The 16,699-nt window shown below is 41.8% G+C and overlaps 1 protein-coding gene across 3 annotated transcripts in view; it reads right to left on the bottom strand.

Annotated features, from left to right (window-relative positions):
• tead1a (TEA domain family member 1a) overlaps positions 1-6,122 on the bottom strand; it is a 356,877-nt gene extending 350,755 nt beyond the window's left edge. For 2 of the 3 annotated variants that reach the window (XM_072466178.1, XM_072466177.1), the window contains exons 1-2: positions 5,934-6,122; positions 5,222-5,404 (exon numbers count right to left, since the gene is read on the bottom strand). The gene's annotated coding sequence lies outside the window, so the exon portion shown is untranslated. The remainder of the gene's footprint in view (positions 1-5,221; positions 5,405-5,933) is intronic. The other variant, XM_072466179.1, reaches the window with a different exon arrangement.
• Between the last annotated feature and the right edge of the window lie 10,577 nt (positions 6,123-16,699).

Genomic DNA, 16,699 nt, shown 5'->3' with positions numbered 1-16,699 from the left:
CAACAAAAATCTATTAATCTTGGTTTTTGATATTTTCAATTGACCTCCAGCCTCACAGCTTTTGAGGGCGAGAGTTCCAGATTGCCAAGACCCCCCAAAAATTGTAGTGCATCTACACTTAATTACCACCTATTGGCTCATATGACAGAGAACAAAAGGCTAGTCCCATTTAAATTTTGGGTCAATAATCAAATCATATACGACCATGCAGCTTTAATTAATGAAACTGTAATCTTGTCAATAACATTTCAGCGCAATAAAATATTAAAAGGTGTTTCAAAGATTTTTTTCAACTAATTTTCTGGATGTGGGCATGAGGGCATGATTGGCATTTATTGCCCACCCCTAGTTTTCTCGAAAAGATGGCAAAGCTCCTTCTTCCTGAGCCACTGACAGCAATTGATACAACAGAGGGAAATTATCAACCGTATCGGTGTGGGACTGGAGTTACGTGTAGGCCCTAAGTGTGTAAGGGTGGGAGATTCTCTTCCCTTGAAAGGGCATTAATTAGCCAGTTGGTTTTTTTTTAAAAACAACAACCTGACAGTTTCATATTCAGCTTTGAATTTACAAAGTTTTGTTTGAAAACAAAGGATTTCAAGTTATCAAACTATCAGTGAAATTTCAACGCGCATTCCTGGATTAATATTCCAAATCCTCTAGATTACATAGACACGGAAGTAAATTAAAGTACATTCAATATAAATAAAAACATGCCAATTGATCATTCACTGAGCAAAAACAATTTAAACGCATGACTCCCCAAATTAAAATAAAATTAAGTGCCTGTTGCTTATATCTACAACAAAATAATTCTCAATTACAATCCATTCCCACCCCACCAACAAACAGATTTAATTCTCACCATCTTGCCATGCCAGGAGTTAAGGAGCAAATCTGTTCAATACTGATTCATCATTGTTACCACAGTAAAGCAAAACGTTAACAGCACATTTTTGTTTTAAGAAACTGATCTGCAGGAAATCCTGCCAAACAAAAGGCAGATAGTTTCCAATTAGCAAAAACGTCACAAAATCCAGGTTTTCGAGACCACACAACTGGATCTACTTAAAAGGGAACGTGTTTCTTTTCTTTAAAGAGAAATGCCTGCGTGTTTTTTTTTTAATGTTTATAATTCTGTTTTAATAGCTATGCTGGCAGATGAAAAATAGCTAGAGATCACTCATTTAGATGCAAATCTTTTAAGATATTGAATTTTAATAAACTTTATTTAGATACTCTACAGCAGAATGTTGTATATGTCAAACCTGTTCTGCTAAGTTGCTGCAGGCCTTCATAAATCAAGGTATTATGGGCAATAAACAGCTAGCAACACAGCTCCAAGTCGCAGAACAAACACACAATGTCGTTTATAAGGCAGCTAGCTGTCAATATGAAACTTGATATGGTGTAGATTCAACTTTGGATACTCTGATTACAACCCAGTTCGTGAAAAAGGTAGAGAGTGTTTTGTTTTCTTAACCCGCCAGTTCAACTAGTGTTGCTTTGAAACATGTTTTATTTAACAGACAACAGGCAGATTTCAGTGACGTTGACGAGTTGTGAATTTTAGTTACCATGGATCTCGTACAAGCTCTTCTACTACTGCAGGGTTTTTGGAATCAAACTTGAGTGCATCAGGGCTTGAAATTAGGCTGCCAGAACCATAAGTTGACAGAGGCACTGGTCCATAGCACGAAACAGTGGCCCAGTGTTATAGAGTCATCCTTCACACATATTAAAGGCAGCTTGCAAAGAAACATCAGCACTAGACACTTCATGCATGTGTGAGCACAAAGCAGCAAGCGCAGATTGCTGTTGAGATGAATTCATTGGCCTGTTGGGTCAATCAGTGGCCCCCACTGCTAGATTCACTGGCCTTAGTCCAAAGTTTCAACCCCTGGCTCAAACTGACAGGATTTTCTGAGAGGAGACCAACACATCTCTGACATGAGGTCTGTCCTCTGGAATGTACTGCCTGGAAGGTGGTGGGAGCAGATCCAATCGTAACTTCCAAAAAGGGGAGTTGGATGTTTAGAATGACTCGAAGGGGAAAGATTTGCAGGGCCACGGGGAAAGAGTAGGGTTGGACAGCTTTTGCAAAGAGCCGGCACAGTCACAATGGGCCGAATAGTCTCCACCTTTGTTGTACCCATCTATGGTGTTGCTCCCCAGCCGCCTAGCTAAAGGACTGTTTCGCTGACAGCACAGATCTAAATATACAGTTAAAAAGGATATTTACAATCCAAGGGGAAAAATAAATATGGTGATCTGACCACGTGCCATTTCAGTTTCTATTTCTAATTCAGTTTATAATATTTTAAACTTTGATCGCACTGCAGGTTATCTAAAGTTGATTGTCACGATTTTGAGTTCCTCTGGGGAGTCCAGAGCAAAGGAGGCATATCCATAGAAGAGCTAGGGTGTTCAGAACGTAATTATCAAGGCTAATGGAATGTTGAACTTTATCTCAAGAGGGTTAGAAAGCAAATGAGTGGAAGCTATGTTGCAGTTATATGCAAATCTGGTTAGCTCTCATTTATTGTACTGTTTACACTTATGGGCACTGCCCCTCAGCAAAGATGCATTGCCTTTGGAGGGGGTGCAGCACAGATTTACCAGGATGATACTGGGGCTAAAAGGATTCAATTATGAGGGCAGGTTGCCCACACTAGGCTTGTATTCCCTTGAATTAAGATGAAAGGGTGACCAAATTGAGGCTTTTAAAGATGATGAAAGGAATTGTTTGGATAGGCGGAAAGAAATCATTGCCTCTGGTGGGAGAGTCTAAAACAAGGAGACATAACCTTAAAATTTAAGCCAGGCCATTCGGGAGTAATGCCAGGAAGCATTTCATCACACAAAGAACACTGGAAATCTGGAACTATTCTTTCCCCCCCTCCCCTACTAAAGGGATGTCCAAAAGAGCAGTCGAGGTCAGGGGTCAACTGAAAATTTAACAACTGAGATTGATAGATTTGGGTCAGATAAAAGGGTATAGAACCAAAGCAGGTAAATGGAGTTAAGACACATATCAGCTGTGACCTAAATGAATGGATGAATAGGTTCTGGGGGGAGGGGGGCGGAGTGCTGCGGAATGACCTCTTCCTGTTCCTATATATAAACTAGACCATGCAACTGGTGTCCATTTTGAAAGCACTAGCGATTACATCAGTCTACTGTAAATAATCTCCTTTATCATTGTATGCCCCTGTGGGCAAGGTAACATTCAGCAAACATGAAGAAATGGCACATCTCTGCAGTGACCAAACACCAGGCCCACAGAATGAGAATAAGACACAATTATAAATCCGGTCTGGAAGCAGCAACAATACTTTAAAATGAGGAAATTAATTTACAGTGAAGATGCAAAAATACTATTTACAGAATCCATTAAAATTAAAAATAGAGTTCAAGTTAAAACTACTTGAATAGTAACAAGTGATTTAGTATTTGTAACATTTTGAAGCTTTAGAATGGTATCATTCATATTCAGTAAAATCAAACATGTCAAATAAACATTATGAATTTGAGATGAAAGTATTCCACACTGTTTTCCAATCTTTCCAAAGTCTTAGCAACAGCTGTCAACTACTGTGCAGGCTAATAAACTGGAATACCTAAATCTCCAATAGCCTGTTTATGAAAACAGAGGAGAAAAAATTCTGAAAAACACTAATCCAGATTCTTACGCTGCTGTTTAAACCTATTTTCTTGGGCTGCAATTACATGCAACTACTACATGAAATGCATTTTCTTCAACCTTTATCATGCTCCAAGATAATGTCTATAAGAAGTTCAGTCATTTATATAAAACATGGAACTATTCCACAATCAGCCATTCAAAAGCCAGACACACAACGCTATGGTAACTGACACTGGCCCAGCCAATGTCTGAACTCCATTTTAAAGTTCATTAATTCTTGGCTCCTTTCTCTCTTGTTGACGGGAAATCAACTTATAATTTGAGCAAAATATCCACCAGTAGAGAGACAGAGAGAGATAAGGGGGGGGGGGAGGGGGGGGGGGAGACAAGAAAGAAAAGAAAGGGACAACAAAATAAATGGGAAAATAGAAAAAGGGAAAGAGGAAAACAAGAGAAATAGAGAAAAGCCAGATAAGTGAAGAAAGTCGGAGGAAAGCTAGCGAAGTGAAGAGGAAGAGTGAAAGTGAGATAACAAAAAGGATAAAGAGAAAAAATTAACAGAAACAAATCCTCCAGTCTTATTAAATTTTATTTTGCATATTGAACATCCTAGAAATATCACAGAATTGTATCCTGCAAACAGCCACAATGTATCAATGTTTGGAAATATTGAAGAGGTTTAATCCAGGAAGTAGCAATTTCCTGCTACCAAACTATCCGAATTTAGCTTTACCCAATATCGAAGGCTGAATAAAAACACAAAATATGCAGACACACAAACACGAGAATGCTAGAAACAGCTAGAATGTTTGTTGTCCAAGGATAAACATTTTTTTCATATTGGAAGCAGAGTTTCATGCAGCTTCGAAATACTAACGGAGGTATAGGATTCTGCTCGCCGACCCTTCTTCATCCGACCAAGTTAACAATTTTTGAACCCGTGCTGATTTTGAGAAATGTGCTTCCCAATTCCCCAGATGGGCCCTTAAAACCATGGCTGACACAATTAGCTCACGACTCAAGCTGCCACTACTTTTCCGGCACTTCCACAACCAGGAATGCTCGTTTCCAAAGCCATCAATTTCAATTACAAAAATAAACTTCACACAAGTACAATCATCGACCATCCTCATTCATCTACAGTCCGTTTACTGTACTAAATTATTTAACAATCCTTCAGAGGTTGAAGGAAGCCAATTTACTGGCACTCAATTTCACTTTTTTTTTTAAATCTCGGTTACAGAAAGGATTTTTAAAAAAAAAGAACATGTAGTATCTCCCCCTATTTATTGCTGAACTTTTAACTCCGCAAAATCGGCCCCCTGCTCCACATGCCACAATAGTATTTTCCAACAAGACAACACAGAGAGCAGCTAAATTTTAAATCTATAATATATATATATTATATATATATAAAATTATAGAAAAGTGCAGGGCTGAGATTTAAAGAGGTGTGTGTGAGTGCACTTTGTGAAAATCACTGCACCCTTACGTCAGAATCTAAGCAAATATTTACTGTGCGTGTTAAGAGAGAGAGAGACACACAGAGATGGGTAGAGGAATTGAATTACTTACTCACAGAGAAAGGGGAAAGCACTGGACTTTCCTGGGATTCGCAACAAGTCGGCGGTGAGGCAGGTGGTGCTGTGCAGGCCAGGCCAAGCGGTGAACACTCTCCCACCCCCCACAAGAAATCTCCAGCTCCGCCGCTGCAAGCACCTTCTCTCTCTCTCTCCTTTCCTTCCCTCTTTCTTCCCCCTGCACCAGGAATAGAAAGGAATAAAAAAAAGACACGAAATTCCGACTTTCATTCGCATTTTTTTTTACTTCAGTATCGAACAGCAGGAGAAAAAAAACCCAAACAAAATCTGCACATCGTTAAAATAATAAACACTCCCGGCGGTAAATAACTACTTTGTTTTTTTTTTTTGAAAATGCAAAAAAAACATTTCTCTCCCTCTAAAGACTTGCGTCCGGAAGTTCTGCTTTAGAGAGAGAGAGGAGAGAGCGAGGGAGAAAGAGAGAGAGAGAGCGAGGGGGGAAAAATGTTAAAAATGTCAAAGATTTTTTGCGCCAGATTTGCCTGGGAGCGGGGAGCGGGCTGGAGCCCAAATCCACAGCAACACTCCCTCAATTCTCTTTATTTTCAAGCAAATCAGTCGATCTGTAAGATTCTTTTCCCACACATCTAGAAGTATCAACTATATTCTGCTTGTTGCAAAAATTAGATACATTATTACTTAAAAAAATAGATACATTGTTTCAAACAAAAATGATACAAACTCACCTCAGGATTTTTTTTAAAAACTCTTACAAATACATTAAAAATATTTTGTTTTTTAGAAAAAGAAAAGTTTGGTAACTTGCTGTTGAGGGGAGGGGGGTATATTTTTTTGGGGTGTGTTTTTATTGCAGTGAGTTGCAGAGCTGGTGAACGGCGCAGCACTCGCAAGAATTCCAGGAATGAGAACTGGAATGAAATGAACGCGAGCGAGCGAGCTCGAGTCTGCGCACTGCCGGCTCCAGCCGAGTGAGGGAGGGGGGGGGGAAGACGTCACCATCTATTGGGATGGGGCGGGGAGGGAAGGGTGAGAGGTAAACACGCACAAGGGCGCATGTGCTGAGGGGTGCAGTGCCGTCTGGGAGTTGTAGTGCCAAACATAGGCTAATCATCCAAGATTCATTTGCGTTTATTTTTTTATATAAATTTGGAGTACCCCATTTTTTTTTCCCATAAAGGGGCAATTTAGCATGGCCAATCCACATACACCGCACACCTTTTTGGATTATGGGGGTCAGACCCACACAGACACGGGGAGAATGTGCAAACTCCACACAGATAGTGACTCGGAGCCGGGATCGAACCCGGGTCCTCGGCATCGTGAGAACATAAGAACATAAGAACTGGAAGCAGGAGTAGGCCATCTGGCCCCTCGAGCCTGCTCCATCATTCAATGAGATCATGGCTGATCTTTTGTGGACTCAGCTCCATTTTCCAGCCCGAACACCATAACCCTTAATCCCTTTATTCTTCAAAAAACTATCTATCTTTATCTTAAAAACATTTAATGAAGGAGCCTCTACTGCTTCACTGGGCAAGGAATTCCATAGATTCACAACCCTTTGGGCGAAGAAGTTCCTCCTAAACTCAGTCCTAAATCTACTTCCCCGTATTTTGAGGCTATGCCCCCTAGTTCTGCTTTCACCCGCCAGTCGAAACAACCTGCCCGCATCTATCTTATCTATTCCCTTCATAATTTTATATGTTTTTATAAGATCCCCCCGCATCCTTCTAAATTCCAACGAGTACAGTCCCAGTCTACTCAACCTCTCCTCGTAATCCAACCCCTTCAGCTCTGGGATTAACCTAGTGAATCTCCTCTGCACACCCTCCAGTGCCAGTACATCCTTTCTCAAGTAAGGAGACCAAAACTGAACACAATACTCCAGGTGTGGCCTCACTAACACCTTGTACAATTGCAGCATAACCTCCCTACTCTTAAACTCCATCCCTCTAGCAATGAAGGACAAAATTCCATTTGCCTTCTTAATCACCTGTTGCACCTGTAAACCAACCTTTTGCGACTCATGCACTAGCACACCCAGGTCTCTCTGCACAGCAGCATGTTTTAATATTTTATCATTTAAATAATAATCCCTTTTGCTGGTATTCCTACCAAAATGGATAACCTCACATTTGTCAGCATTGTGTTCCATCTGCCAGACCCTAGCCCATTCAATTAGCCTATCCAAATCCCTCTGCAGACTTCCAGTATCCTCTGCACTTTTTGCTTTACCACTTATTTTAGTGTCGTCTGCAAACTTGGACACATTGCCCTTGGTCCCCAATTCCAAATCATCTATGTAAAGTGTGAACAGTTGTGGGCCCAACACTGATCCCTGAGGGACACCACTAGCTACTGATTGCCAACCAGAGAAACACCCATTAATCCCCACTCTTTGCTTTCTATTAATTAACCAATCCTCTATCCATGCTACTACTTTCCCCTTAATGCCATGCATCTTTATCTTATGCAGCAACCTTTTGTGTGGCACCTTGTCAAAGGCTTTCTGGAAATCCAGATATACCACTGTGCCATCTTGATGCCCTGGGACTTACATTTATATGGCACCTTTCACAACCTCAGGACATCCCAGCACTCTTTAACGGCCAGATGGGGTGCTTGTGCCAAGCATTGGCTCTTTTGTGGACACGACAACCATCAGGAAGCAAGCCCTCATCATGAAAAATGTGAGACTTGCATTGAAAGCTTCTTCATGACCACTAGATCCTCTCAAAGCACTTTGCAGCCACTGGATTACTTGAGAATTATAGTCAATGTTGTCATGCAGGAAACGGCAGGAGCCATTTTGCACTCAGCAAACTCCTACAAATAGCAATGTGATAATAATCAGATAATCTTTTTTTTCATGATGTTAATTGAGGGCTAAACTTTGGCCAGAACATAAGGGATAACTCTCCTGCTCTTCTTTGAAATAGTGGCTATAGGAGATCTTTTGCATTGACCCAAGCAGGCAGATTGGGCCTCAGTTGAATGTTTCATCCAAAGGACAGCATCTCCAATAGTGCAGCACTCTCTCTGTACTGCACTCAGGAATATCATCCTTGATTTTTGCGCTATAGCCCTGGACTGGGTCTTGTAACCCAGAGGCAAAAAGGCTACCAAATTATCCAAGTTGACGCATCAGACACATATGATACCAACGAGATATTTTGTTTTTCAGTGATGTTGGTTGAGGAATAAATATTAGCTGCAGGAATAAGATTCTCTGTGCATGTGAGCACATAAAATATGGTTTAGATAAATGTTGTCTAAGGTTTGAAACTTTATGATAGCATAAATACAATTTTTTTTTCAAATTTAAAGTACCAAATTCTTTTTTCCCATTTAAGGGGCAATTTAATGTGGCCAATTCGCCTACTCTGCACGTCCTTTTGGACTGTGGGGGTGTGCCCCACACAGACACGGGGAGAATGTGCAAACTCCTCAGGGACAGTGACCCAGGGCCAGGATCGAACCCGGATCATTGAAGCTGTGAGGCAGCAGTGCTAACCATTGCACCACTGTGCCACCAGTTTGATAATATTGTACACATTTCCAGCAAGTATTGATGCATTTGAAACTGGTCATGGGAATGTGGGGAGAAAATTGGAAATTTGTCATTGGAGCGCATGTATGGGAGAGAATACTAATATCCAGAGTTGTTTCTTGTTACTACTCGACATGTTACTAATCATTATTGGGACATGTTGGAATGCTCTGTCTGAAAGGGTGAGGGAGTCAGTTCAAAACAACTTTTTAAAGTTTAAAGAAACATTTTTGGTGTTGTTTGAGGAAGGAATATTGGCCAAGGCACCAGAATTCCCCGATTTCATCTGAGTAGTGCCGTAAGATGTTTTACATTTGTAAAGGCACAAGTTCATGAGGCTAATGATGAGACAAGACAACATCTCCATCAGTGCAGTACTCTGTCAGAGAAAGAACAAACATTTCTATACCACCTTTCACAACCTCAAGATACTGCAAAGCCAGCCATCTTAATTATCATCTTAAACACCTCGATCAGATCAAACCTTAATCTTCTCTATTGAATGGAAAACAAGCATAGTCTATACAACCAGCCCTCATAATTTAAGCCTTAACATTACCAGAACCTGTTATTAGGGACAGAGTGATTTGAGTACCTCAGACAAATTTGAGCTGATCAGACAGAGCCAAAATACATTTGTAAAGACTAATTTGGTTAATTATTTTTGACGTGTGGTGACCGTTGTAATATAGGGAAATGTCATTTAGAGAAATGCAGCAGCCAATTGGCACACAATAAGAATGAGATAAAGACCAGATCATCTGTTTGTAGAAGTTGGTTCGGAGAGAACTCCCTTGCTCTTTTTTTCAATACTGGCTGCAGGATTTTTAAAATCCACCTGGGACAGGCTAATGGGGCCTCAGTTTAACATCTTAAACAAAAGACAAAACCTCCAAAGCTGTAGTACTTCCTGAGCACCAAACTGGAGTTGCAGCCTCGATTTTATGCTGAAATCAATGAATTGAGGCTTGAGCTCACATCTGGACTACAAGATTAGAATACCACCCATTAAGTCACACTGCAAGACCAAAATGTCATTCTAGATTCTTAGTAGTGCTTCAACTCATAACCTTACAAAGCAACTGAGCCAAGCTGACAACACAATGTAGCATTAATTAATCTGCTCAGTCAGGCACCAGAACAAAGAAATTCTTTCTGGTACTTTTGAAGGAACATACATGCTATTAAAGCCTAGTTACAAGTGGTAATAGATATACAGAGATTCCTAGGAATATGCAAAGAGAACAGGAAATCTAAAAAAACAATGTCACTCCATTATTGTCAATGTCACTCCACTATTGCCAATGTCACTCCATTATTGTCAATGTCACTCCATTATTGTCAATGTCACTCCACTATTGTCAATGTAACCCCACTATTGCCAATGTCACTCCACTATTGCCAATGTCACTCCATTATTGTCAATGTCACTCCATTATTGTCAATGTCACTCCACTATTGTCAATGTAACCCCGCTATTGCCAATGTCACTCCACTATTGCCAATGTCACTCCATTATTGTCAATGTCACTCCATTATTGTCAATGTCACTCCACTATTGTCAATGTCACTCCACTATTGCCAATGTCACTCCATTATTGTCAATGTCACTCCACTATTGCCAATGTCACTCCACTATTGCCAATATCACTCCATTAATGTCAATGTCACTTTGCTATTGTCAATGTAACCCCACTATTGCCAATGTCACTCCACTATTTACAAAGGGTAAGGGAGATAAGTTCGGAAGTTATAGGGCTATAAGTAACATCATTAATGGGGATGATACCAGATAATGTTATTACAAAGCGACTTGAGCACTTTATATATCTTTCAAGATGGACTTCAGCAACTCCCAAAGCTCCTTCAACAGCACTTTCCAAACCCATGGGGCGCAATTCTCCCATCGGGAGACTAAGTCCCGATGCCGGAGTGAAAACCGGAGTGTTTCACTCCGGCGTCGGAGGCCGTTCCCAGCCCCCTATTCTTCTGCCCCCGGGGGGCTAGGAGCGGCGCCGCGTCATTCACGTGCGTCGGGCCTTGGCGCCACGTAAATGATGCGACCGGCGCCGCATAAATGACGTCACCCGCGCATGCGCCGTTGCCGTCCTCCCTGCGGCCGCCCTGCAAGAAGATGGCGGATGGATCTTGTGGGGCAGCGGTGGAAAGGAGGTCTTCCTTCAAAGAGGCCGGCCCGCGATCAGTGCCCACAGGCACTGCCACCCCAGCATTCCCGCGCTGTTCCCGCCGGCAGTGACCAGGTGTGGATGGCGCCGACGGGAACCTGTCGTGTTGGGCAGGCCACTCGGCCCATCCGGGCCGGAGAATCGCCGCTCGCCCATTACCAACAGCAAGTGGCGATTCTCCCAGCGGCCAGCCGTGATTCACGCCGCGCCGGTTTGGGGGGGGGGTGGGAGAATTGCGTGCGGGCGTCGGGACGGCATGGTGGGACTCGCGCGGCGCCCGGGCGATTCTCCCACCTGGCCTGGGGGGGGGGAGAATTCCGCCCATAACCTCTATCACCAGGGAGTACAAGGCCAATAGATGCATGGGAACACCAACACCCGCAAGTTCCCCTCCAAGTCACTCACCATCCTACTTGGAACTATATCCCTGTTCCTTCATTATTTCTGGGTCAAAATCCTGGAATTCCCTGCCTAACAACACCTCTACATTAGATGGACTGCAATATCTTAAGAAGGTTTCTCAAGGGCAATTGGGGATGGGCAAAAAATTGTGGCCTTGCCAGTGACACTCACAGCCTATGGAAAATTAATTAAAAAAACAATTATGAGCTGATCACAAAGCACCAATAAGCATTTGTAAAGAGTAAATCAATGTCTATTGTACCCATTGAATCTTTTGAAGAGTTAACTATTGTGGTCGATAAAGGAATGTCTTACAGATGTTATATATATGGACTTCCAGAAGGCATTTGACAAGGTTCCACAAGCAAGACTTAACCAAAATGAGAGCACATAGAATTGAAGGCTTGAACAGAGAATAGGTTAGGAGGTAGCAGACAGTCGGAATAATAGGTATACATTCAAATTGACAAATCAGTATCTCCCAGGGATCTGTACTGGGGCCTCAGCTTTTCATTATGTATATAAATGACTTGTATGAAGTAATCAAGAGCCTTATATCTGATTTTTTGATGATATTAAATTAGGTGGTACAGTAAATACTTTAGATGGGAGCAGAAAGTTGCAACTGGACACTGAGAGATTAATTGAGTGGGTAAAATTGTGGCAGAAGGAGTTCAACATGGGGAAGTGTGAGGTCATTAATTTTGGGTCTGAGAAAGATAGATTAGCCTAATATTCAAATAGCAAGAAGTTGGGAACTGTAGGGATGAGCTGAGAGATTTAGGATGTGATAGAAATCATTAATAACTACTGCACAACTACAAAAATAATTTTTAAAGGGTTCATGGAATACTAGCCCATGCTTTGAAGAGAGCTTGAACAAAGGGATGCAGGTTTGATACAGAGCTCTGGTTAGACCCCATTGAGAGAAACTGTAAAATTCTGGAACCATGTTTCAAGAAGGATATACTGATCTTGGAGAGGGTGCAGCGCCTATCTATCAGAATGATACAAGGGCTAAAAGTGTTAAATTATGAGGACAGGTTGACTTGTATTGCACTGAATGTAGAAAATTTAGGGATGTTGTGATGGTGTTTAAGATGATTAGATAATTTAACATGGTAGAAAGAGAGAAAAATGATGCCCTCTGGTGGACAGGTCCAGCACAAAAGGGCATAACCTTAAACTTCAAGCTAGCCCATTTATTGGCGATGTCAGGAAGTACTTAGAATCATAGAATCTTGACAGTGAAGAAGGAGGCCATTCGACCCATCAAGTCTGCATCAACCCTCTGAAGGAGCACCCTACCTAGGCCCACTCGCCTGCCCTATCCCCTTAACCCCACCTAACTTGTAGATCCCTGAACACTAAGGGGCAACTTTATCATCGCCAATCCATCTAACCTGCACACATTTGGACTGATCTTTCGACTATCTGACAGCAAGGCGAGGAGCCAAATCCGGTCCTCAGCTTACTAGAACCCCGGCCAATTCGCCCCCTCCCGGGAACTCAGCAGCTGATCCTTGATGCAGTCCTGAAGTCATACTGGAGGTTTTTTTTTGCCCTGTACGGCTCACTGCCTGAACACAATGTTAAAGGTGGCGGTGCAGGGGAGGAGATGGCTAAAGTTAAATTCTTATTTATTCACAATATGGTTGCTGGAAATCTGGAAGTCTTTCTCTGTCTCCTGTAAACAAGCTGTTGACGTTGGGGCGGGGTTGGGGTGTGGGGTGTGAGGGGGGGTCAATTGAAAATGTTAAAACTGAGATTGATAGACTTTTATTAGGTAAGGGTATTAAGAGGTATCATGACACACTGGGCTGGTACGCGGTCAATTCCAGCCCCACTTGACCAGGAGTTGTAACACAAGTGAATTAAGATTTTATTTAAAATACCCAAGGTCCTTGGTTTAGCCTAATAAACTGCAGTCACCAGGTTTGTAACTTTAACACAAGAGTGAAAAGTTTGGTTGAGAGGGAAAGAAAATATTAATAAAATGAAAGGATAAAGGTATCTGATGTACTGGGATGACTTCCAGTTAATGTCCTTCTGAAGTTCAGGCTTTCATTTTGGTACTTCTTCCTTCTAGGCTTGAGATGGTTTTCTCTGGCAGGATTGTCTGCTTTCTCTACAGATTCAGGATAATTTCAAGTTCACAGCAAAGGATGTGCCAGGCACTCATTGCTTTCGGAACAATAGAGCAGTTCTTTCACTTCAGCAAGCACTGCCTTTCACTACCAAGGTCTAAACATTTCTGCCAAGTTCTCTCAGAAAGCATCACACAGGAACCAATCACTGACCGTTGTCAGGCAGAACACAGTCCCTGGCCAATCCAATTGCCAGTTAACCAATCGAACCAAGTCCCTCAAAAGTTGGTTCTAAGCTGCACGCGGCACCGATGAGCCCAGTTTCTCTTCTCCAAAATACAAAACCTGGGAACATGCTGTCCTGGCAAGCAGGCAGTTTTAATGTACTCAATTGCTTAAAGGCACATCCTAATTATGGGTCCACGGATGAAAAATAATTTTAAAAAATAAATGGAAACAAAGGAAATATGCAGGAAGGACTCTTACAGGGGTTACAGAAACAAGGTGGGTAAATTAGTATTTATGAGGTACAGAGCACAACGGTAATCTTACTGGACATGTAATCCAGAGATATGTACTAATGCTCTGGAGACAGGAGTTCAAATTCCACTGCAGCTGGAGAACTGAAATTCAACAAATTAATACATTTGGAATAAAATACTAATTTTATTCATAATGGCCATGAAACGACTGGATTATCGTAAAAGCCCAACTGGTGCACTAACGTCGTTCTGGGAAGGAAATTTGCCGTCCTTACCCAATCTGGCCTACGTGTGACAACAGACCCACACCATTACTCTAATTGCCCTCTTAATCAGCCTAGCAAGAGATTCAGTTATAAGCAGCTCACAACCACCTATTCCTGGACAATTAGAGATGGGCAATAAATGCTGCCCTGTGCCAGCAATGCTCCCATCCCAAGAACACATTTTTAAAAGAAGTGAAAATAGATATCAGCTACATCCTAGCTGAAAGGTGGAACTACTTGAGCGTTAAATGGTTTTCTCTTGGTGGGTGCATCATGGCAGGTGACCCCAGAAAGAGTTTGGAGAATGCCGAGTGTGAAGGTGGGCTGGGTGAAAGGCTCCAGCACTTCATTGGAGATATGAAAACATTAATAAAACCGATGCAGCCCTCACACCTCCCATCCCTTTAGACCCCCCCACACTTTCCATACCCCATGCATGCCAAACTATGCCAACCTATGCCTCCACCCATACACCCATGGCTCCTCACACCCTCCATGACAACTTATGACCCTCTACCTAGCCCCATGACCCTTTATATCCCTATGCCAACTTAGTGTCAACTCATGCCAACCCATGCCCCCACCCACTACTCTTTGCCCTTATTCCTACCATGCCAACTCACCCAATATCCACTCTGGGCAGACCTGAAGAACTTTATTCAAATTCAGCATGGCTCCTAGGTGTCTACCAATGAATACACTATTTCATAGCTCTCAGTAGAAAAAAACATTCATTAACTTCCTTTAATTCCTTATAAAAACAAGCATTTGTATTCATCGTCCACTTCAAAGAGTTTATAACCATTTGGAGCTGTCAATCAAAACAGTGAACTAACAGGCACCCACTGTGGTAATGATATGTTGTGAAATCAGTCATGCAGCACTAATCCTATAATGTTAGTCCCCAGAATTATGTCAACAAACAGAGTGAAATAGGAAGTATTGATTTTTTTTCAACACTGCAGACTATTGTTTTCAAATATTTAATGCAGGAGATTTAAATTCCTTGTCAGCCTGACATTTCCCTTGATAGCTTTCTTGATAGTTCTCATGACATTTCTTTTGACAGTTCTCTTGACAGTTCCATTGAGCTTGATGGTTCCAATTAATTTATGCTCCTTTTATGCATTATTCATGTCTACTTTTAATAATCTCAAAGGTCACCTTACCTCCGCTAAGGACACATTACCTATCTCAGAGGTGTCCCGGGACCGAAAACAAAAGGGTACCCTCTGTCTCCAAATAATGCCGATAACTTCAGACTTTCTCCTACCAGGTCTAAAGTACACAAATCATGTTTTGGTATCCCACCAGCCAAAATAAGATCATCCTGAAGACAACTGAAATTTAACATGCGCAGTTGCCTCCATGAACCACGGATATGTAAAGTGAGAACTATCCTCGTTCCCCCCCGTTATGAAAATGGTGGGGGCTGGTTTAAGTGACATGACTTTTGAATACGAATCTTCACAGCCATTTTCTCAAAGATGGAAATCCTCTTCATCTGCACAAAAATTTAGGCCAAAACATTTGGCCGTTGAGACATTTTTGTTTAATCACGCCACATGTGATGGAATCTATGTTTTCAAAGCTTATGTTCTTGTAAGACCGACCCTACTTGAAAAGAGAAACTGAAGAGGGAAAATTGAGAACGGAAACTGGCTTTCCACTCCCGAAGGGACATGAGGCTGGAAATGAGATTGGAAACCAAAACCTGTGTGGAGACTGAAATTGATTGAAAACCAACAAAAGGGCTCAGATGGTGATCCATGTGATGCTGTACTGACAGGCTAAAGAAGTTTAATCCAGTAGCTGAGAATAGGTCAATGTACAATTGTTGCAGCTGTTTCTATTACTTGAAGATAACATTGGTAGATGTACACCTTCCAGAGTTGAGGAAGTTCTGGGGGCAATTGCCATTTTTGGTGACTTTCGTACCCATGGACCTCAGACTGGTTGTGTGCTGCTGTCGGCTGGGGATCCTAAAGAGGGGGAGCTGAAATTCCTTGTGAGGAAGACAGTGTTTTGAAGGACTTTGTGACAATGTGATTGCTGAGTGGACTGCTGAGCCAATTGGTAAGAGATCTGTCTTAGTTGTATCTGCCATTTAATGTTTAATTTATAGTTTATAATAAACTGCAATTTTCCTGTTAATTCATTAATAGGTTATCTTGATTCTGGGTTTTAGAATATAGGTAGTTACTCAAGGTAGTATTTTGTGTTTGTTTTGTTTGACTCTTCAACCAGGGAATTGTTTGATTGAGACATATAAGATCCTGAGGGATATTGGCAGTGTGGATTTCCTCTTGTAGGAGATTCTAATACTAGGGTCACTGTTTAAAAACAGAAGGTTGCCCATTCAAGACAGAGATGAAGAGATTTTTTTTCTCTCAGGGAGGTTTGCGAGTCTTTGGAACTCTCTTTCTCAAAAGGGGATGGAAGCAGAGTCTTTGAATATCTTTATGACAGAGGAGATAGATTCTTAATAGGCGGGAGGTGGGGGGGATAGGTGGGAATG

Source organism: Scyliorhinus torazame, chromosome 10 (assembly GCF_047496885.1).
Source record: "Scyliorhinus torazame isolate Kashiwa2021f chromosome 10, sScyTor2.1, whole genome shotgun sequence".
Lineage (NCBI taxonomy): Eukaryota > Metazoa > Chordata > Chondrichthyes > Carcharhiniformes > Scyliorhinidae > Scyliorhinus > Scyliorhinus torazame.
This window is presented reverse-complemented; position numbering and strand designations above follow the sequence as displayed.